General features: G+C 44.7%; 1 protein-coding gene across 1 annotated transcript in view; it reads left to right on the top strand.

Moving 5' to 3' along the window:
- Positions 1–27868, top strand: part of LOC137432909 (uncharacterized) — a 133173-nt gene that overhangs the window by 52417 nt on the left and 52888 nt on the right. The gene's annotated exons all lie outside the window — the stretch shown is intronic.

Here is a 27868-nt window from a genome sequence, read left to right as displayed (position 1 = left end):
CACATGACCTGTGCGCCATTGGGTGCCGAGGGGAGCGTGCGTGGGTCGGCCATTGTGCGCCCGAAATTCCCAGAACCAGCTGTCTGCATCGATGCACCACATTATGGACCACATGTCTGTGGCCGAGCACCACTGATGGACCCCATGGGTTGGGGCATGGCCCCTCTGCTGGAACCGGCCATGAGGGCCCGAAATCTTGCTGGCGGACCTTGGCCACAGGGCACCGATGCCCCACAGGTGAACCACACTAGTCGGCCCTGTGGGCCATAAATAAAGAAAATAAAAATGGACACGTTGGGTGCAAGTTTAATACAAATAGGCCGCCAGTAAGCAAAGCAAAAGAATGACAACATCTGGAAGACCAAATAATAATAACCAGCAGAGGGAGCCGAAGAGCAAGAGATCACCTGCAGGGTTAGGGGTTGTTGAATTTATTTTATTGTTGAACATTGATGAACAATGGTGACTGCACCGATTGGTGCTTGGGTGTGTATTGGTGCGGTTTTGGGTGCTTTCATGGTGCATTGATGCAGAGCAGACTGTCTCCCCCCCAGAAAGAACAATCACAGGTCCTGGGTTAGTTTTGTAAATAAAAATAGCGTCATTGTAAATAATGCTTCCCACCGTCAGTGTATAGTTTGAAGACCATTCCGCAATTCGGTTAACTGTGGGCGTAAGTCTGTTAGGCAGGGTGCAATGGAGCAGCGGGACACATTTGTTTATGTTTTAAAACTGTCGCACTCAGGGTCAGGTTAAAAGTAGAGGGAACTACACCTACGTGTCACACTGAAAATAAAGGTTGTAGGCCCGGGACGTGCCTAAGAGGAGGAGGGTGCAGTGTTGCGGAGATGAGGACTGTATATATTTTTTATTATTATTGTTTATTCTGCGCCCCCCTACCTCCGGAGCTGTGTAAAGGTGAAAGGGCATCCCATAATTAGTCCACAAGCATACACATCAGCCAAATAATAGAATACCCCTGTTGATAGTTATCTCTTATTCTGTGTTTTAGGGTAAGGCTGTGTCTCCCATTAATTGAAGTACTCCATTGCACCAGTGAAAGAGAATAGATCCCCTTTCCTTCCCATCCCCAAAAATCTCCCTTTCCTTCCCATCCCCAAAATCTCCATTTCCTTTTACATCCCCTTCCGTCATTGCCGGGCCTCGATTGCCGAATCACCTCCCCTCCAATAACCGCCATTGAACATGTGCTCGAATCGGAGAAGAAAGGCGTGCCCGCCCGTCGTCATCAAGGGCGGAGCCAGAGGGTCGCGCGACCAACGAGGGCCGAGGTGAGCACCCCGATGGGCGTGTCCAAAAGGCTGGCGGCTTAATCGCCGGAGGCGCTATAAAAGGCGCGGACGCAAGAGAGTCGTGAGGAGTCAGTCAGTGGAGTCGGTGGTCAGTTGGTTGCGTTGGTTGCGGTGAGGAGTCGGTGGTGGTGGTCAGTTGGTTGCGTTGGTTGCGGTGAGGAGTCGGTGGTAAAGAGTGAGTGGACCAAGAACGAGTGGGGGGTTTGGACCAGATGCGTCCGACGAGGCCTGGCAAAGCACGCGACGTCCACAGCAGCCAAAACAGCAGCGTGGGGCCTGAACGGCGGCTGCTAAACGCGCCGGTTGTGCTGCGGGACCCCCTTGGACCTCCCCCCCCACCCCCCCTCCAGCCACACACCTCCTTCCAGCAACCCACTCTGCAATTCCCCGCGTGAGTCAGTGTCTTTGTTTGTTCTGTCCTGGGAATAAGTTAAGTCTGTATAACTATAAGCTAGTATTTGCACTGTGTCACCTGCGTCTTATGTGTTGTAAATAAACCTTGATTGCTCCTTTTTGCTTGTGTAAATAATAAATCCCATTACTCGTCTGTACGTCTTCCCGTTTTATTCCTTTTCCTCTTTGCATTGCATCGTTTTCGTCTTTTCCCTCATTGAGCAGCTGCGGTGCGATCCGGTCAACGTTTGGGCGGGATCGGGTTCTAATCGGGGAGTAACTGTTCGGACGCGGTAATACCAAACCGCTCGGTAAAATAACATCTAAAACCGCGTCTGTAACAATATATATATATATATATATATATATATATATATATATATATATATATATATATATATATATATATATATATATATATATATATATATATATATATATATATATACACACACACAGACTTGGCATTTAATATGGATTATATTTTTTTTCTTGACTTGGGTTTACTTTCTGAACTCAGTATATCAATCTGGTGAGTTTCTTTTACGCTTCGGTGATTTCTTTGTTAAAAGAACCATGTCACTGATTGTCTGTCGCAGCAAGAAGTCAATAACAAGATTATATCACAGGTGGCGTGACAAAATGTATGGACAGGTACATTTGACGATTGGCTTCACAATCGGGTATATAAGGGTTGTTGCGTTCTGTATTAGTGGAAAACAACTGCTGCACGTCTGCAAAAGTTATTGCCGCTTCCCCTGGAGATGGTCCGTCAACTCGCCAATGCTGTTTGTCATTTAGTGGTGGCTTTACGAAATTCCGGCATGAAACAGCGTGCTATTGCTCGGCAGTATGGCATCACTCAAGGTCAGGTGTCAAAGATCCTGAAACGAAATGCTCAGAGGGGTGTCCCTACTCCAATACCGAGGTCAGGACGTCCCTGCAGAACCACAAGGAGGGATGATCGCCAGCTGAACCGGTTAGACCGCAAAGGCCGTACCAAGTCAGCTAATTGGCTTAGGGCTGAGTGGCAGCAACTGACAAATGTGCCTGTATCCAGAAGGCTAGTCAACCAACGACTGGTTCAAGCAGGCTATCGTGCCAGGCATCCCCTGAGAAAGCCACGTCTGACCAGACAACACCGCCAGCGCCGATTGCAGTGGACCAGAGGGCACCGTCAATGGCAGCTAGGACACTGGAATCACGTGATCTTCAGTGACAAGTCTAGATTTCTGGTCTATCGTCAATATTGCCGCATCCGAGTGTGCAGACAAGTGCATGAAGCCTTCAACGAAGATTGTATAGTGCCAAGAGTCCAAGCTGGAGGTGGTGGGGTGACCGTTTGGGCTGCTTTTCATGCAGGGGGCAAAACTGACCTGGTTGTTCTGAATGGAAACCTGAAGCAGTTCAAGCACAGGGCCATTCTGGAAGAGACATTGCTTCCATTTGTTTGTGCAGCCTTTCGAGGAAACTTTGTCTTCCAAGATGACAATGCACGGCCTCATCGTGCTCGCATGATCCAACACTTTCTTGCTGACCGTGGTGTGGAGCATATGGAGTGGCCTGCCATGTCCCCGGATATGAATCCAATAGAGAACTTGTGGGCAGAATTAACGCGTCAAATCGACAACTTGGACCAGCAGCCTGCCTCTGTGTGTGAATTGCAGCAGACTATTGTAACTGAATGGCAAGCGATTCCTGTCCAAACCTTGGCAAATCTCGTGAACAGCATGCCTAAACGTGTACGTGCTCTCCTGAATGCTCGTGGGGGTTACACGAAGTACTGAACTGTAATTTTACTGTCCGTAATCCCAGTGATAATTTAGCTTTTGTTTTTGTTGAAAAAAAATTTGGCTAATGTGCAAAATAAAGAGATACTTCTGGAAAACGTACAGAAGTTTAACACAGTACTGTCCTTGAATTGAGTTCGATATCAGTTTACATCACTTTCAAGGATCAATTTATTTGCTTCGAAATGTCAAATGTGGTTTTTGTTTCTTTTAAAGGTCACATTAACAAAATCTAGAATAATTTCAACATAATTCCAATTAACTTTTGGTTCTGAGTCATCTTTAAAAGTAAGTTCACCCCTACAAAAAAAATATTCCATATTAAATGCCAAGTCTGTATATAATTTAGCTCTTTCACGAGCCTCGATTCAGTATACAAAAAAAAAAAAAAAATGTAACTAAAAAATAGGAAATATTTAAAAAGTAACTAAAAAATAGGAAATATAAAAAAAGTAACTGTTAAAAATAGGAAATATATAAAAAATGTAACTGTAAAAAAAAGGAAATATAAAAAAATGTAACTGTAAAAAATAGGGAATATATAAAAAATGTAACTGTAAAAAATAGGACATATATATATATATATATATATATATATATATATATATATATATATATATATATACATACATATAATGTAACTGTAAAAAATAGGAAATATAAAAAAAGTAACTAAAAAATAGGAAATATAAAAAAAGTAACTGTTAAAAATAGGAAATATATAAAAAATGTAACTGTAAAAAAGGAAATATATAAAAAATGTAACTGTAAAAAATAGGAAATATAGAAAAATGTAACTGTAAAAAAATAGGAAATATATAAAAAATGTAACTAAAAAAATAGAAAATATAAAAACAATGTAACTAAAAAAAATAGGAAATATAAAAAAATGTAACTATGAAAAATAGGAAATATAAAATACTTTTACCAAAATTTAATTATATTATCCTTTTTTTTCTCATTACCTCTGCCACGGAATATGGAGTAGGTTATATTTTCAACTCTGTTTGTGAGACAAGGATATCTCAAAATGTTGTGGACATATTCGGCCAAAACTTGGTGAACAGGTTGGAAGTGTGACAAGGACAAAGTGATTATATTTTGGTGAATATCCGGATATGAGCCTTCTCCCAATTTGTCAAGGCAATTAGCCTCCTCCCAATTATCAGCAAAGTCATGGAATCCATCATTGCTTCGGATATCAAATCTCGCGAGATCTCGGAGACGGCGGCAGGGATTTTCGAAGCTCCACACGGTCTCCACGTTTTTCGAAGTTAAGTCTGTTCACAATTGTATTTTGTCGAAACTGTATTTATCTTTCGGTGTGTGAAGTTATTGTGTGCAACTTTGGTTGTTTCTCGGTGTTTATCTTTCATAAATTGATCGTCTGTTTGCCGTGTCGCGAGCAAGGCCTTGTACAGTGTGCACTGTACAACCTTGAGGCTTTGTTTTTCTCTCAGTGGTCCGTCGTTTGTGATCCAATAACTTTCGTTCTCTGTATTCCCAGTCTTTTCACCCATAGCCTACTTCCTTGTGTAAATCTCAACTCAAAAAAAAAAAAAAAAAAAAAAAAAAAAAAAACATTTCCTTCTCTGTTCTCATTCGTTTATTCATTCTTATTCGTTCGTTCGTTCTTCGACCACGTGTTTCTCCCCCATTTCCCCAGATAGTTTTCACTCATTAACCTTCAATGTCTACACTTTCCCCCCAAGTTATGTATTCCGTCATATTTTATAACACCTTTTTCTTCTTCTTCTTTAAAAGGCTGCTTTCGACTTGCTCACCAAATCAATTCATCCCAAAAAAAATATCCATCTCCTATAGTGCCTTTTTTCTACATTCCCTAAACTCTCCTGCACTCCATCCTCCATCCAGCGTCCTTAAACGTATTTTTAACTCGAAGGTCACAAGAAACTCATTTTGCAATAAATGTTTGTTTCCCATAAATCGTACACTTTCAAAAATCCAATCTCACCCCTCCCCTCCAAATCTTCCCCATAACCCCTCCCCTCCAAATCTTCCCCATCACCCCTCCCCTCCAAATCTTCCCCATCACCCATCCCTTTCAAATCTCCCCCCTTGCCCCCTCCCTCCTAAACTACCCCCTCACCCCTCCCCGCCAAGACGCCCCCTCGCCCCTCCCCTCCTAGACTCCTGCCTCACCCCTCCCCTCCAAATCTCCCCCATATCCCATCCCTTTCAAATCCCTCCCCTTGTCCCTTCCCTCCCAAACTCCCCCCTCACCCCTCCCCTTCAAATCTCCCCACCCTCATTGCTTCTCAATTTCCCCCCTCTCACTCCCCCTCCTCAAAGCGTCCTCCCCGCTTCTTCCCCCTTCAATCTCTCACCTCCATCTCCCCCAACCTTCTGCCTCGCTCTTCCCCCTCCTCAAATAACACCTCATTGTGGCTCACCCAATCACCATCAAACCTTTTGTCCGCCCCATCCTTCCCTTTCTCCGAGCTATTCTGAAATCTCTGACACACCTTCAACAGCTCTCCCTACCTCTTCCACCTCTTCCACATCTTACCCTACCCCTCCTCCCCCCTGTTCTGTATCTGATGCTCCCCCTTCCTCTTCATTAACGGTATGGACCTCAAACATCCGGGGCCTTCGTTCAAACTTAACTGATCTCTCCATACAGGTTGCTTCTGTCAAACCAGACGTGATCTGCTTAACAGAAACTTTCCTCCTTTATGATGTCTCTGATTCCATAGTATCTCTCCCGGGCTACTCCCTCCTCCGGTATGATAGACCTGAGCCTCGTCCTGGAGGCGGGGTTGCTATCTTTATCAAAAACTCTCTTCCTCACTCGCCCTGCACTGCACTCTCTCCACCTCACCCCCAGGAATACCTCTGGCTACGGCTTCCCCTTCGCTCCCACCTCTTGTTCATATGTGTGTTGTACCGTCCACCAAACAGTGATGACTCCATCTACATCTCGCTGTCTGATGATATGGACCAACTTCTATCTACTCATCCCAACTCTCTCTTCCTCATATGTGGTGATTTCAACTGTCATCATGCCAGTTGGCTGGGTGTGGGTACCTCTCTCACCAGCCATGGCTCCTCAGCAAAGGACTTCTGCGACTCACTGGGACTGACACAATCTGTCAATTTCCCGACCCGGATCTCAGTCAACGGAACATCTTCTCTTCTGGACTTGGTTATGACTAACTTCCCTGAAAATGTCTGCTGCTCTTCTTCTGCTCCGATCGGATCATCTGATCATGTCCTTGTTAAAGTGGACATCTCGCTGACCATCCTCAGGGAGCCTGCTCAGCGTCGACGAGTCTGGCATTTCACTCAGGCCAACTGGCACGGTCTTCAAGCAGCCATCAATCATCTGGACTGGTCTCCCATCTCTACCACCTCTGACATCAACTCATCCTGGGAATTCTTCCAAAGTAAATTGCTCTCTCTCATGCACAGATTTATCCCATCTCGTCTTCAGCTGTCATACCCTTCCTCCCGTCCATGGCACACGGAATCTTGTGGTGAGGCTGTTGCCCAGAAACAACTTGCCTTCGTCTCCTGGAAAGCAAATCCAACGGAAGGAAATCTCATTTCCTTTCACAAAGCCCGAAACAAGTGTGTGTCCACCCTCAGGAGAGCCAGGAAACAATATCTCTCCGTTCTCAAGACCGAACTCTCTTATCTGTCTCCCTCTTCCAAATCCTGGTGGCGTCTGGTCAAATCCGTTTCTGGTTTTTGTTCCCCCTCCATCCCCTCCCTTACCTCAAACGGCTACACAGCTGACTCCGCACGTGAAAAAGCTGAATGCCTCAACTCTGTGTTTGCCTCTAAATCTTGTGTCCCAAACCCATCCCTCTCTGTACCCACCATACCCAGTCGTACCCTGCTGCTCCTGGACTCCGTGTCCTTTCCTCCTGACAAGGTGGAAAAGTTTCTGTCAACCCTCGACTCTGATTCTGCAACTGGACCCGACGGCATCAGCCCACGGGTCCTAAAATCCTGCTCTATCTCACCCTCTCTCTGTTCTCTTCACCCTCTCTTTTGCTCAAGGTCAACTGCCATCTGCTTGGAAATCAGCCAACATCACCGCTTTGCACAAAAAAGGTGCAAAAACAGATCCTAGCAACTACAGACCAATCAGCCTTCTCCCAATTATCAGCAAAGTCATGGAATCCATCATTGCTTCTGATATGAAATCTTTCCTCTTCTCCAATGGCTTGATCTCTGATCATCAATTTGGTTTCAGACCAGGTCACTCTACTCTGGACATGCTGCTTCTGCTGTCTCAACAATGGATGGAGGTCCTCAATGCCAAACAGGAAATTAGAGCTGTCTCCCTCGACATATCACGTGCCTTCGACACGGTCTGGCACCCTGCTCTGCTCACCAAACTCTCCTCCTTTGGTATCCATGGAAATCTCCACGCATGGCTGGCGGACTTCCTCTCTAGTCGTCGTCAACGTGTGGCCCTGAATGGGTTTCTCTCATCTCCTCTTCCTGTTCAGGCTGGAGTTCCCCAAGGCAGTGTTCTGGGCCCCGTGCTTTTTCTGGTCTTCATCAATGATCTCTCTGACTCTCTCGAAAATCCTCTCTATCTCTTTGCTGATGACTCCACTCTCTGCCGCTCCATTCCTCTTCCCTCAGATCGGCAGTCTGCTGCCTCCTCACTCTCTGAAGACCTGGACAAAATCACAGACTGGTCAAACAAGTGGAACATGTCTTTCAATCCTGACAAATCTCACACTCTTACTATGTCTCTCCGAAAAGATCGACTGGACAACCCTCCCATCTACTTTCTCAACAATCCTCTCCAAGAAGTTCTGTCGCTCAAGATTTTGGGTCTCACTATCTGCCATGATCTTTCTTGGGAAAACCACATTTCCAAGCTGGCCTCCAAAGCCAGTCGCCAACTGGGCATCCTCCGTCGTGCGAAGTCCTTCCTCGGCACACCTGAGCTCCTCACCACATACAAGGCTTTCATCCGCAGCTCAATGGAATACTGTTCTCCCCTATGGGCCGGTGCTCCTGCCTCACACCTAGCTCGGCTTCACGCTGTTGAAACCAAAGCTTTCAGAATTATTGGAATCTCCCGCGATGAAGCTATCTCTGAGGGCCTTTCACTCACTCACCGCAGGCAGGTAGGTGGTCTTTCTGTCTTCTACCGACTCCTCTCCGGCCTTGCACCCCCAGCTCTCTCTGTGCTCTGTCCCCCAAATATTCCTACAGGTCGCACAAGATCTGCCAGCAACCCTCTGATGGTTAAACTGCCGAAATCTCGGCTCTCCGCTCACCTTCACTCTTTCATTCCTCTTTTCTCCCGCCTCTGGAACAAACTCCCTCACTCCCTTCAATCCCACTCCTCCCTCCAGGTCTTTAAAACAGCTGTTCACCACCATCTCTTATCTTCCCCCATCCAAAACCTTGATCTTTTCTACCCCCGCTAATTCACCCCAGGTCCACCTTGTTTGAAATTCCAACTTCTTTCCTGGAAGTCCTGGCAGTGTCCATATGTTTTATACCTCTCCCACTGCCCCCTTCCCACGCCCCCCCCCAAAGCCCTCGCCCTCTCTCAGATCTCTCGATGTCTCCATGTCTCTCGGTCCCTGCTCTCAAATGTTGTGTTTGTGTCCTTCCCCCTCTCTCCCCATCTTGTCTACCGCTCCCTATGTTATATGTTTTATGTGTCGGTTTGTCTTTCTGTGTGATTAATGTTCGCTCTTTCACGAGCCTCGATCTTGTATACAAAAAAAAAAAAAAAAAAAAATCTTTCCTCTTCTCAAATGGCTTGATCTCTGATCATCAATTTGTTTTCAGACCACGTCACTCCACTCTGGACATGCTGCTTCTGCTGTCTCAACAATGGATGGAAGTGCTCAATGCCAAACAGGAAATTAGAGCTGTCTCCCTTGACATATCACATGCCTTCGATACGGTCTGGCAACCTGCTCTGCTCACGAAATTCTCCTCCTATGGTATCCATGGAAATCTCCATGCATGGCTTGCGGACTTCCTCTCAAATCGTAGTTAACGTGTGGTCCTGAATGGGTTTCTCTCATCTCCCCTTCCTGTTCAGGCTGGAGTTCCCCAAGGCAGTGTTCTGGGCCCTGTGCTTTTTCTGGTCTTCATCAATGATCTCTCTGACTCTCTTCAAAATCCTCTCTATCTCTTTGCTGATGACTCCACTCTCTGTCGCTCCATTCCTCATCCCTCAGATCGGCAGTCTGCAGCCTCCTCACTCTCTGCAGACCTGGACAAAATCAGACTGGTCAAACAAGTGGAACATGTCTTTCAATCCTGACAAATCTCACACTCTTACAATGTCTCTCCGAAAAGACCGACTGGACAACCCCATCCACTTTCTGAATAATCCTCTCCAATAAGTTCTGTCACTCAAGCTTTTGGGTCTCACTATCTGCCATGATCATTCCTGGGAAAACCACATTTCAAATCTGGCCTCCAAAGCCAGTCGCCGACTGGGCATCCTCCGTCGTACGAAGTCCTTCCTTGGCACATCTGAGCTCCTCACAACATACAAGGCTTTCATCCGCAGCTCAATAGAATACTGTTCTCCCCTCTGGGCCGGTGCTCCTGCCTCACACCTAGCTCGGCTTCATGCTGTTGAAACCAAAGCTTTCAGCATCATTGGAATCTCCCGCGATGAAGCTAACTCCGAGGGCCTTTCACATACTCACCGCAAGCAGGTTGGTGGTCTTTCTGTCCTCCACCGACTCCTCTCCGGCCTTGCCCCCCCCAGCTCTCTCTGTGCTCTGTCCCCCAAATATTCCTACAGGTCACACAAGATCTGCCTGCAACCCTCTTGTGGTTTTTTTTTTTTTTTTTTGGATACAAGATCGAGGCTCGTGAAAGAGCGAACATTAATCACACAGAAATACAAACCGACACATAAAACATATAACATCGGGAGCAGTAGACAAGATGGGGAGAGAGGCGGAAGGACACAAACACAACATTTGAGAGCAGGGACCGAGAGACATGGAGACATCGAGAGATCTGTGGGAGGGAGAGGGCTTTGGGGGGGGGCATGGAAAGGTGGGGGGGGGTGGGAGAAGTATAAAACATATGGACACTGCCAGGACTTCCAGGAAATGAGTTGGAATTTCAAACAAGGTGGATCTGGGGTGAATTAGCGGGAGTAGAAAAGATCAAGGTTTTGGATGGGGGAAGATAAGAGATGGTGGTGAACAGCTGTTTTAAAGACCTGGAGGGAGGAGTGGGATTGAAGGGAGTGTGGGAGTTTGTTCCAGAGGCGGGACAAAAGAGGATTGAAAGAGTGAAGGTGAGCAGAGAGCCGAGATTTCGGCAGTTTAACCATCAGAGGGTTGCTGGCAGATCTTGTGTGACCTGTAGGAATATTTGGGGGACAGAGCACAGAGAGAGCTGGGGGTGCAAGGCCGGAGAGGAGTCGGTAGAAGACAGAAAGACCACCTACCTGCCTGCGGTGAGTGAGTGAAAGGCCCTCAGAGATAGCTTCATCGTGGGAGATTCCAATAATTCTGAAAGCTTTGGTTTCAACAGCGTGAAGCCGAGCTAGGTGTGAGGCAGGAGCACCGGCCCATAGGGGAGAACAGTATTCCATTGAGCTGCATATGTAAGCCTTGTATGTGGTGAGGAGCTCAGGTGCGCCGAGGAAGGACTTCGCACGACGGAGGATGCCCAGGCGGCGACTGGCTTTGGAGGTCAGCTTGGAAATGTGGTTTTCCCAAGAAAGATCATGGCAGATGGTGAGACCCAAAAGCTTGAGCGACAGAACTTCTTGGAGAGGATTGTTGAGAAAGTAGATGGGAGGGTTGTCCAGTCGATCTTTTCGGAGAGACATAGTAAGAGTGTGAGATTTGTCAGGATTGAAAGACATGGTCCACTTGTTTGACCAGTCTGTGATTTTGTCCAAGTCTTCAGAGAGTGAGGAGGCTGCAGACTGCCGATCTGAGGGAAGAGGAATGGAGCGGCAGAGAGTGGAGTCAGCAGCAAAGAGATAGAGAGGATTTTCCAGAGAGTCGGAGAGATCATTGATAAAGACCAGAAAAAGCACAGGGCCCAGAACACTGCCTTGGGGAACTCCAGCCTGAACAGGAAGGGGAGATGAGAGAAATCCATTCAGGGCCACACGTTAACTACGACCAGAGAGGAAGTCCGCAAGCCATGCATGGAGATTTCCATGGATACCATAGGAGGAGAGTTTGGTGAGCAGAGCTGGGTGCCAGACCGTATCGAAGGCACGTGATATGTCAAGGGAGACAGCTCTGATTTCCTGTTTGGCATTGAGGACCTCCATCCATTGTTGAGAAAGCAGAAGCAGCATGTCCAGAGTAGAGTGACCTGGTCTGAAACCAAATTGATGATCAGAGATCAAGCCATTGGAGAAGAGGAAAGATTTCATATCCGAAGCAATGATTGATTCCATGACTTTGCTGATAATTGGGAGCAGGCTGATTGGTCTGTAGTTGCAAGGATCTGTTTTTGCACCTTTTTTGTGTAAAGCAGTAATGTTTGCTGATTTCCAGGATGCTGGCAGATGACCTTGAGCAAAAGAGAGGGTGAAAAGAACAGAGAGAGGGTGAGATAGAGCGGCAGAGCAGGATTTTAGGACCCGTGGGCTGATGCCGTCTGGTCCAGTTGCAGAATCAGAGTCGAGGTTAGACAAAAACTCCTCCACATTGTCAGGAGAGAAGGACACAGAGTCCAGGAGCAGTTGGGTTCGACTGGGAAAGGTGGGAACAGAGAGAGATGGGTTTGGGACTAAAGATTTTGAGGCAAACACAGAGTTGAGGCATTCGGCTTTGTCACGTGCGATGTCAACTGTGTGGCCATTTGAGGTAAGGGAGGGGATGGAGGGGGTACAAACACCAGAAACGGATTTGCCCAGATGCCACCAGGATTTGGAGGAAGGAGACAGGTTTGAGAGTTCATTCTTGAGTGTGGAGAGATAGTGCTTCCTGGCACTCCTGAGGGTAGACACACACTTGTTCCGAGCTTGGTGGAAGGAACTGAGATTGCCTTCAGTTGGATTAGCCTTCCAAGAGGCAAAGGCAAGTTGTTTCAGGGCAACTGCCTCACCACAAGATTCAATGTACCATGGACGGGAGGAAGGGTAAGACAACTGAAGACGAGATGGGATAAATCTGTGCATGAGAGAGAGCAGTTTGCTTTGGAAGAATTCCCAGGAAGAATTGATGTCAGAGGCAGTGGAGATGGGAGACCAATCCAGACGATTGATGGCTGCTTGAAGACCGGCCCAGTCGGCCTGAGTGAAATGCCAGACTCGTCGACGCTGAGGAGGCTCTCTGAGAATGGCCAGAGAGATGTCCACTTTGACAAGCACATGATCAGAAGAACCGATTGGAGCAGAAGAAGAGCAGCAGACATTAGCAGGGAAGTTTGTCATAACCAAGTCTGGAAGAGAAGATACTCCATTGGCTGAGATCCGGGTCGGGAAATTGACAGATTGTGTCAATCCCAGTGACTCACAGAAGTCCTTTGCTGAGGTGCCATGACTGGTGAGAGAGGAACCCACACCCAACCAGCTGGCATGATGACAGTTGAAGTCACCACATATGAGGAAGAGAGAGTTGGGATGAGTGGATAGAAGTTAGTCCATGTTGTCAGACAGTGAAATGTAAATGGAGTCATCACTGTTTGGAGGACAGTACAGAACACATATGAACAAAAGGTGGGAGCGGAGAGGAAGCCGTAGCCAGAGGTACTCCTGGGGGTGAGGAGGAGAGAGCGCAGTGCAAGGAGAGTGAGGAAGAGTTTTTGATAAAGATAGCCACCCCACCACCAGGACGAGGCTCAGGTCTATCATACCGGAGGAGGGAGTAACCAGGAAGAGATATTAAGGAATCAGAGACATCTTGAAGGAGGAAAGTCTCTGTTAAGCAGATCGAGTCTGGATTGTCAGAAGCAACCTGTATGGAGAGATCAGTCAGGTTTGAGCGAAGGCCCCGGATGTTTGAGGTCCATACCGTTAATGAAGAGAGAGGGGGAGCATCGGGTACAGGACAGGGGAGGGGAGGAGTAGGGTAAGATGAAGGATGAGAGGGGGAGGTAGGAAGAGCAGTTGATAGTGTGTCAGAGATTACAGAAGAGTTCCAAGAAAGGGAAGGATGAGGAGGATGAAAGGTTTGATGGTGAAGGGATGAGGCACAGTGAGGGGTTGTTTGAGGGGGGGCAGAGGAAAGTAGAAGGTTGGGGGGGGGTGGAGGTATGAGATAGAAGGGAGACGAAGTGGGGAGGAGGCAGCTTTGAGGAGGAGGAGGAGGGGGGAGGAGGGAGAATTGGAGAGGAATGGTATGGGGGAAGATTTGAATGGGAGGGGTTGGGGGGGAGTTTTGAAGGGGAGGAGTGAGGGGGGAGTTTAGGAGTGGAGGGGCAAGGGGGGAGTTTAGGAGTGGAGGGGCAAGGGGGATAGTTTAGGAGTGTAGGGGCAAGGGGGGGATTTGGAGGGGAGGGGCAAGGGGGGAGTTTAGGAGGGGAAGGGCAAGGAGGGAGTTCAGGAGTGGAGGGGCAAGGGGGGAGTTTACGAGTGGAGGGGGAGGGGGGAGTTTAGGAGTGTAGGTGCAAGGGGGGGGATTTGGAGGGGAGGGGCAAGAGGGGAGTTTTGAAAGTGGATGATTAATGAAAGACGAACATTGATAACAAATTGGGTTTGTTGTGATTTTCAAGTTAGCAATCCGATTCAGAACGATGGAGGAGGGGTGGAATGAATGTGAATTTAGACCATGTAGTGAGGGAGATGTATAAGAGATTGAATTTCTTTTTTTTGATGTGGAATGAGTTGGAGAGGAAATTGAGAAAAGCCTTTTAAATAGGAAGAAAAACAGCGTGTTGTAATATACCACTGAATAAAACACTGAAGGGGAAAGTTTATACATATTTAAATAATATTAAAACAGAACCGTAGACAATCTTATATGCACAAAGTACCAACGGGGGGAGAGCCGAGAGGGACCACCACAAGTCACGTGGACAGGGCAAAAGGTGGATGGCAAGGAGATAATGGGGGCGGGGCGAACAGCACACCTGGACAGAAAGTACAGGATGAGACAAAGCACACGTGGAGAAAAGAAAATAAATATTTTTGGTTATTTTTTGTGTGTTTGTTTTTTTGGGGGGTGGGGGTATTTAAAATAAACGTATTTAAAACGTTAGACAAAGAGTATTATGTTCGGGATAGAAGGGAAAAAACTAAGAGCCAAGCAAAACACGATGTAGGGGACTTAAGTAAACAAACACCGATGGGGGTACAAGGCCGCACACGCGGAGCAGAACACGATTAATTAATTACGAGTTACAGGAAATTCAAACCAAAACTAACTATAAACAAACAATAACGCATGGACAATAAAATAACGAGTTGAAATTTCACAAACACACAAATGAAAAAATAACCGCTTTGGATGCCTGGAGAGAACCAGGCCTCAAGGTCGGAAGCTTCAACAACTAGGCCGCGTGGCACGAAATACTCGACTATTTTTTACAGGTATGAAAGATTAACACTGATAATCTTCCAAGGGACACGCAAAAGGTACACACACGTAAGATAAATACAGTTTCGACAAAAATACAAATGTGACAATTACTTAACTTCGAGCGTGCGTGAGGATCGTGGAACAGCTTCGAAAAACCCTGACCGCCCTGACAAGATCTCGCGAGATCCCTTCGTGAGATCCCGAGATCCCTTAAGTTTGGTTAAACTGCCAAAATCAAGACTCTCTGCTCACCTTCACTCTTTAATTCCTCTTTTTCCCCACCTCTGGAACAAACTCCCTCACTCTCTTCAATCGCACTCCTCCCTCCAGGTCTTTAAAACAGCTGTGCACCACCATCTCTTATCTTCCCCCATCCAAAACCTTGATCGTTTCTACCCCGGTAATTTCACCCCAGATTCACTTTTTTGAAATACCATGTTCTTTCCTGGAAGTCCTTGGTGTCCTTGTGTTTTATACTTCTCCCACCTCTCCCCCCCCCCCCCCCCCACCCCCTTCCCACGCCTCCTCCCCCAAATCCCTCTACCTCCCACAGACCTCCCGATGTCCCTGCTCTCAAATGTTGTGTTTGTGTGCTTCCCCTTCTCTCCCCATCTTGTCTACCGCTACCCTCATTATATACTTTGTGTGTCTGTTTGATTTTTTGTGTGATAAATGTTAGCTCTTTCACGAGCCTCGATCCTGTAACAAAATTTTTAAAAAATTAAAAAAGAGAATCTTTTTATATTTATTTTTTAGTGATTCTTCACTATTGAGTGATATGGTCAAAAATGATATAGTCCACGATATTTCCAATAGTTGTGGACGAATTTGGCCGAAACTTGGTGGACAGGTTGGAAGTGTGACAAGGACAAAGCGATTAGATTTTTATTATTTTAAGTGTTTCATCACTATTGAGTGACTGGGCCAAAAATGATATATAACATGATATTTCAAGAAGTTATGGACGAGTTATGAAAAAACTTGGTGGACGAGTTGGTTAGGTGACGAGAACAAGCCGATTCGATTTTGGTTCAGGTCTGAATCCAGATCCGGCCTATCAGTGGGATACAAAACAAACTGTTCAACCTGGTGGAGGTATGTGCTCTACCGAGTGCTGTTCTAGTTTCTTGATCTTCTGCATGTTTTATATCCCATTTGCCCTCTTTGCATTGCTTCTTGTTGTTTGTGGAAAAGCAGGCATCGATTCAAATGGTGATGTTCAATTGATTAAAAGGATTAAAAACTGGAAAAGACAAATAAAATGTAATTTTAACGCATCTGGCAATACGAGTGAGAATGTAATGGAAACACAAGTCGAATGCAAATTACGTGTCAGGCCACCACACTCCACTACAATGTCTGTGCTCTCTAACGATGTGCTTGTTAAACTTAGTTGTACAATCCGAGATCTGTATGCTTGCGATGTGATCTACCTGGCAGGCCATGACACTCGAAATGTTATTGATCACCTCAATATGACACTGTTTTTTTTTTTTTTTTACACAGTCACAATTTTTTACTTTAATTACACCGTTTTCACTTTACTGCCTCTGCGCAGTTTCCTATTGCATACAATGGTTGTAATCAAAATAAGATGGTACAACAGGTGGCATGAGCACCATCTTATTTTGTATAGATCACGTGGCTGCAATGGGAGTGCAGCTGTGCTGCTGATGCTGTGTCACCTTCAGGTTGGAGCAGGAATTTGTCATTTGGTTAGGGTGTCAGCAATAGCTCCTCTACCCTTCATCAAGTACACTGTGGGATCTTTAACATCCACCAACCAATCTTGGTAAACGGGACACCCAGTTTAGCGTCCATCGGAGGGACGGTGCGGACGCACATTGATGGCCCTGCCTGTGAAACACCAGAATGATGGTTTGTAGCCGAGTGGAGATTCGAACACAGGTTAGACAGCTCTCAGAGGTGAGTGTGCTTACCTCCGAGCTATCCTGCCAGCCCATATGGATGTGGTCAATTCTGCGGTACGCCGAGTAATAATTCTTCAATTTTACTTGTTCCATGGGCATGCTTGATCCACAGCATAATTGGTCCAGATACTAAACAAAATGAGGATGTTTTATTGTTACACGATTGCAAACATGACCTCATCAAAAAATAATTTGTAATTTCAAGTAATACTAGCTTTCAAAAACATGACTTTGATATCAAAGGTAGAATTAAAAAACAGAGGACATCAAGACAAGTGGGATCATCATTGCCTGCAGGATGACATGGATGTATAACGTTTTGTTTAGTAACCGAATTCCAATTTTTTTTGTGCAAGTTTGTGCTTGGTTAAAAACACGCTAAAAAAAAAACTTGTGTAGATGGTGAGAAAAATTCATTTCTCAGACGCGTGAGTTGCTCCGCATGGAATTTATGAAGGCTATTTTGTGAGATTTTTCCCCCTCCAGTTGTTGGAATTCTATATGGCCACAAATTTTCTTGACACAAACATTGACCACATGTTATTCGACAGGCATTTTTACATTCACTCATTTTTACAAACAAATGCATCTGGAGAACAACATGCCCTTTATAAGCATTTTAAAAAACAATAATTTTTTTGTCAAAATAGTAGTTTGTATGCTTTGATTAATAATTCTACATTCCTTCCTTGGCCCGTTCATTTTATACACTCACCTTTCACAACCTCTACCATTTATTAGCCATATGATGCTGAGCTACAAAGAGGCCATTGTTACAAAACATTCTACCTCTCCTAGAACCGTCCACCCCACCCCTCTTTCACCCCCTCTTATCAAAACCCAGCTTGTTTCGGCCCAATCACAGGGCCTTTAAATGAGACAAAAGACAAAGGTGAAATTTACAGCTATGAGCAATAATGAGTTTACTAATTGTCTTGTCTAATTGTCAATTTCACTTCATATTGGTTGTTATAAAGGCAGGATGGCCTAGACTCCATAGAGGTATGCACACTCACATCTCGTCTGCCAGCATTAGTCTGCCAGCAGCATTAGTTGGTCCCACGTTGTCCTTCACGAAGAGTAGGTGAGCTATAGCTGGCACCGTGGCCAAATTCCAATTTCCTGCCCTAACTACTGCTGGGCAAATGGCAATGGCAAACCACCCAGTATAAACCCTTGCCAAGAAACTTCTTTAGCAGCAAGGACGCTCTCTCACAGAATTGTTATAAGAAAATAAATAAACAATAAAGTGGAAATAAATGTTGAAGAGAAGGATACTATTGTTCCAAGAGAAATCCAGGATGTCCAGCATGTTCCAATATCCTTCTACGGCAAAGGAATTTTAGAAGTCAAGCGATCATTCTTGGTGACGATGCAGACTATTTTATCAACATCGTTGCAAACAAAAAAATTATACAAAAAAAAGTTTCTTGCGAAGCAAAAAGCGGGGTTAAGTAATTGGTTCGCTTCTCTGTCTTTATGTCTGTCTACAAACGTCAGTTTATAAGAGGAACAACTTGATTTCAATTAAATGATGTATTTTGAACACAAATCGGAACACAAATCGGAAGACACAAACCTGTAATTTAGCAGTATTTTGTCTCTGGATTAGTCCGGATCGTGCAAGCACATAAAGGATCGAGATAATTGTTTTACTCTTTCTGCCTGTCTGGCGGTCAAATAAAATTGAAAATCATTCCAAACAGGAAACTTACTGTTTTTGACGACGTCATAAGGGCCACAAAACAGGCACTATGAACTAATGTAAGGTGTTAAATAAAGTGGTGTAAAAGACTGCATCAACAGTGGTAAACTTCTGCAATTTCGATTTTCTACGGCCTTTAAAATCTTAATTTTATTTCGATTGAATTATAATAGCAAGTTGTCCGCTCCCGCACAGGATTCCAAACAGGGTAGGGAAGGAGGCAGCAAAAATGCAAATGGCATCTTCTGTCATGGATGGGATGGGAGCAACAATTCACATCGATTGCCACACATGGTGCAATTTAAATGCTCTAATGGCGGTGAGATACTCCATTTGAAACTTTATTCGATACATGTAGCTTTATGATGCTTAGTCAGTAAAACAAATTTGTGTTGGTGTCAAAGCCAGTGACCAATCGCAAATTGGCAGTAGGATACTTTAACAGGGTACAACACAAATCGCCTGTTTAAGACTTTTAAAACCCTTCCGTTTAGCATTACTTGGCCAAAATATTACGGCATTTTACATCACAACCAATTTTACGTAGTGGGATGTCAGAGGTGTTGCTATCCCAAATGCTGACCCCCCCAATTAACTGTGAACCGCCTTCACTTGTGGAAACACAGGTGGTGATGAACCAGTTGAAAGGGGGCAAAGCTCCTGGAATTTGTGGCATCCATGATGAGCTTCTCAAAGCTGGTGGAAATGCTGTACTTGAGTCGTTGCATGCAGTTCTGTGCTCTGTTTGGAGCACAGGCATCATCCCAACTGACTGGAAGAGGGGCCTTGTTGTCACCCTCTGGAAAGGGAAAGGTGATCACCAGGACTGCAACAACTACCGAGGGGTGACGCTACTCTCGGTGCCGGGCAAGTCCTACTTGTCGTAAAAGACATCGTGGGATCTTTAACATCTAACAACAGCAAGTGCTGGGAGATGGGTCCACATGGATCTAGTCATGGCCATTTTAGATCCACCCAAGCTCCCGTACAGGATGCATGAGTTTTTGCTGCGACGAGCAGCTCTATGAGAGGACCGCGTTATTGTTCTTGTTGTTGGGGTGCCTTTTTGAATAGCGCATGTGCATACACTCGGACGTGCGGTGGTATGAGGTAAGAACATCGCGGACTAAAATCGCGATTTGTTTGAAGAAACCAGAATAAATTTAGCAACAAAGACAACATAAATGTTTTCATATCAATCTCGTTTCACAGAACTTTTTTACTTTCAAATCACTTTCACCACACCACACCAAACAGAACCACAGAACCACACCCACTTTCAAATCCCCTACCGACCAAGCCCGTTTCAAATTATCCCTCTGCCACCCAGAATTAACATTAATAAATAACATTAATGAATTAACATTAACAGAAATAACATTCACGTCCATACATTATATGTAATTAGTTGATGAAGCATGTTGCGTTGCAAAACAAAGGACAATACCAGAACTGAAAGACAAAAAGACGCTAGTGCACGCGTATAATTTAATGACTGGTCGAATTTGGTAGCGCATATTGCAACGGATATCCTCATGATTCTACACGTCGCAGCTGGTGACCACACTGTGGTCATTTTTCTCTTGTTTTTTTTAATTTGCTCAACCTAATCGAGGCTCATGGAAGAGCAACATGAGTGGAGAGGTTGCATATGGAAGGGGTATGAACTGACAGTTAGGTGGTGTGGCAACTCTCAGACACAATAAACATGGGGATGAACGACTAGTTAAAGTGGGGAGAGGGAAGGGGAGGAAACAATGCAACCTACACGTAAAAGAGTTGGATTAAAGGAGTAATGAAGATTGTGGAAAAATGTCGATGACGAGATAGCGGTGCACCACTTGTTTGAAGCCCTGGAGAAAAGAGTGGAATAGCACAGACTCCAGAAGGTGGTTCCAAATATGGGTGTAGGGAGATCAAGAAGAGGGGATTTTTGGATTGACAAAAATTCCAAGCGGATTAAGTCAATCAATAGTCCAGGCTGGATAGTTTGATCGTCAATCCTATATAAACGATTAACAATCAAACTATTCAGTCTGGATTTTTTAAATTTCATATACAGTGGAACCTTGACTTACAAGTTTAATTCGTTCTGTGACCGAGCTCGTAACTCAATTTGCTCGTTTCTCAAATTAAATTTCCCCATTAAAATGCATTGAAATGCTATTCCGTTCCAGCCCGCCAAAAACCACACCAATTTTTTTTTAAATATGCAGTATATATAAAAATATCTCGCGCTTTATATTTCACCTGTATGCAGCATACAGGTTGGCAGGATGGCCTGGACTGGAGGTACGCACACTTGACTCTAAACTGTCCAGCCTGGGTTTGAATCCCGACCCAGCTATAACCTGTCATGTCGGTGTTTCACAGGCAGGGTGATTCATCAATGTGTGTACCGCTAAACTGGGCGCCCCGTTTGCGTCCCATTGGTTGTTGGATGTTAAGGATCTCACCGTGTCTTCCACAAAGAGAAGGCGAGCTATCGCCGGCACTCTGAACAAGTTGTGGCCTGGCATGCTCTTCTCCTCTGCCGTTATATACGTCCTCCTCGGCATCTTTTTCCAGAAGAGCCCTGTCTCGTCACAGTTGAAGATTTGCTGGGGGATGTATCGTTCAGCTTCTATCAGTTCGGCAAAAGTTATAATAAAATCTTCAGCTGCCTTCACATCTGCCTCACCAAGTCGACAACACGCACACCTCGCTCATGTTTTTCGACGATTGTGTGTTTTATATCCAAGCACATCATCCTCTTCTTCTTCTCAGTACTGCCCTTGGCACTCAATTACTTAGGACCCATGGTTAAAACTAAGAAATTTTCCAAAATAACCAAAATGCGAAAACAAAACAGCAGCGATATATGGCAGAGATACTTGCACGGCAAGATAACCACGTGACCGGAACCCACCTGGTGGTGGGTGGCGTAAGCTCGTAACTCAGATCTCGGCTCGCATCTCAAAGCAATAAACCGCCCGAGCGACGGCTCGTATCTCGGAAAACTCGTAAGTTGGTGCACTCGTAAGTCAAGGTTCCACTGTATATATATATATTGTTGCGGATCTCGGAGTACGGCACTCCCCTTACCGAGGGGGGGTTCATCCCCTCGTCTATTAAGCTGGCCGTCTCCGGCCCTGGAGCTATGACGTCACTTCCGGTCAGTGCTGAATAGGGTGGTAGGCCAATTGTTCCTATTACCTAATTACCAGAGCCTTCCGGTAAGCGAGGAAATGAGCCTGCCCGAGCCGCAGCTGTAATGGACACGCCGAGCGAAGCGAGCCACGACTCAGGCCGTTAACAAAAGGACTAAACCCGACTATAGCGGTTGGCCAAATTGTGCCACAGGTACTCAATGGGGAAAAGACTAAGACGATCGGACGAGAGGAAGCAAAGAATAAGAAGGGTTGTTCGAAAGATATATAGAAAGGAAGAACAAATATGGTTTATTCACTATCTAAAAGAGGAAACGAAAGAAGGGAATATACAGAAGAGGAAACAAAAGGACATAGGGCAACCTTAAACACTCTTATATAACACGCCCCCGACAATACAAACAGACTCACACGAAAGGTAGCTGGTAGGGGAGGAAGGTCCAGGCAGATGGTTCCAGGCGAGGGGATGGTCCAGGCTCCGTGTCCGCGGGTGAAGGACGGCTGGCAGCTTAACGCGCGACCGGACCTTACAAACGCGAGGGGCTGGGATGAATGCACATATAGCATACCAAACGCTCTCAAAACCACGGCAGTTCGTATTGACAACGATCGTCCCAAACGATCCTCTGCGCAATGTTCTTAAGTTTGCCGCCTCTGCGCTGTTCTCTCGCCTCTGCCGATCTCGTTCATCTCCCTCGGTCTCTCTCTCTCTCTTCCTCTGCTCTCTCTCTCTCTCTGTCGTGAAAAGGCTTTGCGCTCGCCTTTTATTGCAAGGCACGCGTATTAAGCCGCATCCGCTTTGATCCGCCTACCCGTGAACACGCCTCGGCCCGGATTGGTCACGAGGGTTCATTCGTACCTCCCCTCGTGACGCGTCGATGGGGCCACGCCTGTGATCCTGGCCACTCCTCCCTTTTTCTCCCACTCTGACCACGTGCGTAATGGCGGCTTGGGGCCAGCAAACAAACCAAAAGGGCAGCGAACGCTGCAATACGGCTACTGGCACTTTGGAGAGAGAGAGAGATGATTGGGGATAATTGAAGGGGCCTATCTTATTTGATTAATACAATGCAGATTCAACAATTGGAAACAGATCCTTACCTGAAACACATACTAATGAAATAACTAAAGAAGAATCTATGGTGTCCTACATGTTACAATATGACCTAACTAGGGTGCGACCTTTACAAAGGGGGATATTTACAAGAATTATTATTTTACAAAGTGAAGGTTCTAAAAACCGTAACAATATATATATATATATATATATATATATATATATATATATATATATATATATACATATATATATATATATATATATATATATATATATATATATATATTATATATATATTATATATTATATATATATATTATAATAGCCGTAGATGATTCTGTCTGTCTGTCTGTCTATCTGTTGGGTGTCTGTCCGGGGTGTGGCTTACTCGGTTTGCAGAGTAGCTCCACCCATAGCTCCACCCATTCTGGGAGTGGCTATAAACAAATATCCACCATTTTATTAACTCGCATAGCTTTGAGTCCTGTTTTGTAGGCCCGTGGTGTCTTGCTCTCCCCCAGTTTTATTTCAAATCAAATTCGATAAATCATTTCATTTTTCACAGTCGCTAACATAGTTTTAGACTCGGTTGAAAAAAAACGGGAAGAAAATCCGATGAAAGTTGCCGTTTATAGAACGAAATGAATTCTCAAAGGCCTGTAACTTCAAGGCCATTGAGTCTCTCTCACGCCTTTATCTCCAATCTAACTCACCATATGATTTCATTTTTATCGATGGTTTTACTTTTAGACTCGGTGTCAGCAATAATTGAGAACAATCCACACACACGGGAAAATGCAGAGATATATTTTTTAAAATCGCGTCATGGTGTATCATACACCGCCCAACATGACACCGCCGGCAATGTGTCGATATATATTAAAAATTCGCTTTTGCTTTTCCGTTATGATATATTACTATTTCGTTTGATGATAGTCGTCACAAAAACGTCAACAATGATGCCGACATATATTTCTTCGTTTTTATTTCATTCAACATATTAGCCGGAAGTAAAATATGTTTCAGGAAATTACCGAGATATTTCTTCGTTTTTTTTATTAGTTATGTGCGCATACACTTTAAATAGGTTTATTTGAAATCTTTAATTTTCCACAAACATTCCACACACGCGGGAAAATGCAGAGATATATTTTTTAAAATCGCGTCATGGTGTATCATACACCGCCCAACATGACACCGACGGCAATGTGTCGATATCTATTTTAAATTCGATATATCATTTCATTTTTCACAGTCGCTAACATAGTTTTCGACTCGGTTGAAAAAAAACGGGAAGGAAATCCAATGAAAGTTGCCGTTTATAGAACGAAATGAATTCTCAAACGCCTGTAACTTCAACTTCAAGGCCATTGAGTCTCTCTCACGCCTTTATCTCCAATCTAACTCACCATATGATTTCATTTTTATCGATGGTTTTGGACTCGGTGTCAGCAATAATTGAGAACATTCCACACACGCGGGAAAATGCAGAGATATATTTTTAAAAATCGCGTCATGGTGTATCATACACCGCCCAACATGACACCGACGGCAACGTGTCGATATATATTAAAAATTCGCTTTTGCTTTTCCGTTAAGATATATTACTTTTTCGTTTGATGACAGTCGTCACAAAAACGTCAACAATGATGCCGACATATATTTCTTCGTTTTTATTTAATTCAACATTATTAGCCGGAAGTAAAATATGTTTCAGGAAATTACCGAGAGATATTTCTTCGTTTTTTAAAATTAGTTATGTGCGAATACACTTTAAATAGGTTTATTTGAAATCTTTAATTTTCCACAATATAATTTACTTGCCATTTATCATTTGATGATTACGAGACAAATTCCTCTTGAGGATCGTGACAATTCATGCGCTGCGTGGAAACTTCTATTTCCAAAATGAATGAGACGATCGATGAAGAACGCAGACTTGAACAGGATGCAGCAAGAAAACGAATGAGACGGGCGAACGAGTCCATCGACGAACGTCAATGCAAACTTGCGGGGTCACCCGTGGGAATCCCACGGGCATGGATGTGTGTGACATTTCGACATATTGAGTTAGATGCTGCACATTCATTTTTACAAAATGGTTACTGGCAAGTCATCAGATCCAGAAATGGTGTAAAAACCACCGTTTAGAGGCCATTTTTCCCCGCAAAGCGGGGGTTGGCCTTTTCGGGGACCGTGGTAGTTGTTGTTTTTTTGTCCCCTTTTTGAAGCAATGTTTTACGGCCGGATGCCCTTCCTGACGCCAACCCTTTTTGCCGCCTTCAACGACAAACAGGGAATTACCAGTGAACTGGTACTCAATTAGCCGACCTCGGAAGGATGACAGGCTGAGTCAACCCCCCTGGCATTAATTCGGCGATCGACCGAGATTCGAACCCAGGATCCTAAGCCGGCACCCTAGCCGCTAGCCCAACACCAGAAATGGTGTCATGAACACAATTTATTTACGCACAAGCACAAAAGCAAGACGGGCCGATTTCCGATTCCGACGGGCCGACGGGCGAGACGGGCCGATTTCCGATTCCGACGGGCCGATTTGGAGCAAGAAAAAGAACGAGACGGGAGAAAAAGGAGAGAAACGAGACGGGGAAAGCCGATTGGAGAGGCGAGTGAGGCGCGATTGGAGAGGAGTGTGAGGCGCGATTGGAGAGGAGTGTGAGGCATGATTGGAGAGGAGTGTGAGGCGTGATTGGAGAGGAGTGTGAGGCACGATTGGAGAGGAGTGATTGGAGGGGAGTGTGAGGCACGATTGGAGAGGAGTGTGAGGCACGATTGGAGAGGAGTGTGAGGCGCGATTGGAGAGGAGTGTGAGGCGCGATTGGAGAGGAGTGTGAGGCGCGATTGGAGAGGCGTGTGAAGGATTGCAGAGGAGAGGAGTGTGAGGGATTGGAGAGGTGAGGGATTGGAAAGGAGAGGGATGTGAGGGTTTGGAGAGGAGAGGAGTGCTAGGTGGAGAGAGGAGAGTGTCAGGTGGAGACAGGAGAGTGTCAGGTGGAGACAGGAGAGTGTCAGGTGGAGAGGAGTGAGGGGTCACATATTATGTGAAATAACTAAATTCACACCATTTCTGGATCTGATGACTTGCCAGTAACCATTTTGTAAAAATGAATGTGCAGCATATAACTCAATATGTCGAAATGTCACACACATCCATGCCCGTGGGATTCCCACGGGTGACCCCGCTAGTATATATATATATATATATATATATATATATATATATATATATATATATATATATATATGTATGTATATATATATATATGTATGTATATATATATATATGTATGTATATATATATATATATATATATGTATGTATATATATATATATGTATGTATATATATATATACTGTATATATATATATATATATATATATATATATATATATATATATATATATGTATATACAGTCGTGGCCAAAAATATAGAGATCCTTGCACTTTTTTCAAATAACTCACAATTTTCTCGAAAAATATGTTGAAATTGGAAAAAAATATTTGGTCTCCATAATTCTACATTTCACAAGTTCAAATCAGAAAAAGAAAATAAATGGCATTGACAAAATTATTGACACCCCAGACTTGACCTTTGGACAAAATAACTGCAGTCAAGCGCTTCCTGTAGCCATGAATGAGCTTCCTACACCTCTCTACTGCCAGTTTGGCCCACTCTTCTTGTGCAAACTGCTCCAGTTCTCCCAGATTTGAAGGGTGCTTCTCCCAACTGCTGTTTTCAGATCTCCCCACAGTTGTTCATTGGGATTTCGATCTGGACTCATTGCTGGCCACTTCAGAACAGTCCAGCGGTTTGTCTTGAACCATTCCTGGGTGCTTTTTGAAGTGGTTGGGGTTATTCTCCTGATGCAAGACCTATGACCTTCGACGGAGACCCAGCATTCTGACACTGGGTTGAACATTGCGCTCCAAAATGCCTTGGTAATCTCCTGATTTCATGATGCCATGCACACATTCAAAGCACCCAGTGCCAGAGGCAGCACAGCAACCCCAAAACATCACTGAACCTCCTCCATGTTTGACTAGAGAAGGTGTTCTTTTCTTTGAAGGCTTCATTTTGTTTTCTGTAAACATAGAGATGATGTGCTTTAACAAAAAGCTCTAATTTGGTCTCATCTGTCCACAGGACATTCTCCCAGAAGGGTTTTGGCTTTTTCAGGTGTGTTTTGGAAAACTCCAGTCGGTCTTTCTTGTCTCTCCGTCTCTTCTCTTCTCTTCTCTTCTCTTCTCTTCTCTTCTCTTCTCTTCTCTTCTCTTCTCTCTCTCTCCAGTAGGCTCCAACCATATAACACCCTCCATAGATTTGGCGACGGATGGTGCAAGTTGAAACTGTCATACCTTGTGTCTGAAGGTCAGCTTGAATCTGTTTGGCAGTTGATTGAGGTGCTTTCTTCATCATTCGAACAATCCTTCGCTGCAATCATTGATTAAGTTTTCTCTTGCGGCCACATCCAGGCAGGTTGGCTACAGTGCTATGATAACATTGCGTACGGTGGACACAGGAACATCAAGGTCTCTGGAGATGGACTTGTAGCCTTGAGATTGTCCATGATTGGCTACAATCTTGTGTCTGACCTCATCAGACAATTCTCTGGTTTTCTTTCTTTTCTCCATGCTCATTGCGGTACACACATTGACACAAAACAGCAGAATGACTCCTTTCCTCTATTGAAACTGGTTGAATGAGTGATTTTTATATTCCAGGAACCTGCAACTCACCACAGGTGAGATCCATTCCAAAGTAAAGGAGAATCACCTGCTTGAAATCTAATTATTTCCAGCAACTTCTAAAAGGTGCCAATAATATTGTCCTGGCCATTTTAGGATTTCTGTGTGGTATAAGCTAAGATTTAGTAATTTTTTTGTTTTGTTCCACTGCAAACAAAAGAAATACATATGTGGATACCAAAGGATTTTAAAATTTCAACAATTTTCTGGAAGAAATGGTGAATTATTTGAAACAAGCGTTACGCCTAGGTCCCCCTTCGGTGAAGTGATATGAGTTGACAAAGTGGAAGACGCA

Source organism: Myxine glutinosa, chromosome 8, assembly GCF_964187855.1.
Source record: "Myxine glutinosa chromosome 8, kmMyxGlut1.1, whole genome shotgun sequence".
NCBI classification, from domain to species: Eukaryota; Metazoa; Chordata; class Myxini; order Myxiniformes; family Myxinidae; genus Myxine; species Myxine glutinosa.
The sequence above is the reverse complement of the archived record's forward strand: the minus strand, read 5'-3'. Positions and strand labels throughout refer to the sequence as shown.